This window comes from Meles meles, chromosome 7 (assembly GCF_922984935.1).
Source record: "Meles meles chromosome 7, mMelMel3.1 paternal haplotype, whole genome shotgun sequence".
NCBI lineage: Eukaryota > Metazoa > Chordata > Mammalia > Carnivora > Mustelidae > Meles > Meles meles.
The window spans coordinates 108,862,111-108,863,263 of record NC_060072.1 but is presented as its reverse complement, the minus strand read 5'-3'; positions in this window follow the sequence as shown (position 1 = coordinate 108,863,263).

Below are 1,153 nucleotides of genomic sequence, written 5' to 3'. Positions count from 1 at the left end.
AGAAATAGGTTTGGGGCGCCTGGGTGGCTCAGTGGATTAAGCCGCTGCCTTCGGCTTGGGTCATGATCCCAGGGTCCTGGGATCGAGCCCCGCATCAGGCTCTCTGCTCAACAGGGAGCCTGCTTCCTCCTCTCTCTCTCTGCCTGCCTCTCTGCCTACTTGTAATCTGTCTGTCAAATAAATAAATAAAAAATCTTAAAAAAAAAAAAAAAGAAAAGAAATAGGTTTATCCCTCCATACCCTCTGGGGTATCCCCAGTCATCTAATGAGACATGTGTTAGTTACAACTAAAGTCATTTGCTATAAATTGCTGGAGGAAACGGTTTTATTTCTTCCGCATCTCTTCCCATTAGGCTCCATCAGAAAGGACTATAATGAATGATCCAATTACGTTAGGGTATTGCAATTTCATTTATAATACCGTAAATTTTGTGCCTAAACGGGACAGCTTGTGTACAACAGCAGCCCAGTGCGAGGCACGTAGCGAGGACTCAAAATAAAAAAATTACTGGAATACAAATTTATGCAGCCAGTAAGTATTTGATACCACTCACCAAGCACTGTGTTAAACCGGGGTTAAGCGCTGAGCAAAATCAGTTCTCCAGATGGTTCTTTTTTGTCAACGGCTATTTGTTTAGGTAACCAGGTGCTGCAGAGCTAACTTGCTGCCCAGATCCCCTGCACGCCACAGGCAGTCGAGAAACACTTGAGAACCAAATACTCCTTCCCGTGGGTCTTTGGTAAAATGGAATGACTTTTCTCGTGACTTGAAACCATTTTACTCTGTGGTATTAATCTAAACTGGTCAATTTATCACTGCCGGAGAAGGTCCCTTTAATATGCGCCCCATTTAAAGAGTCCTTAGCTCAGCGGGTCATTTCTCGCAAACCGGCTGCCTCTAGCATTTTAATTTTTTTTTTTTTTCTTTTTTACAGATAGAGAGAGAGAGAGAGAGAGATTACAAGTAGGCAGAGCAGCAGCCAGAGAGGGGAGGAAGCAGGCTCCCTGCCAAGCAGAGAGCCCGATACGGGGCTCGATTCCAGAGACCCTGAGATCATGACCTGAGCTGAAGGCAGAGGCTTAACCCACTGAGCCACCCAGGCGCCCCTGCCTCTAGCATTTTAAAGAGCTAAAGGTGGCACGTGTTCCCGGC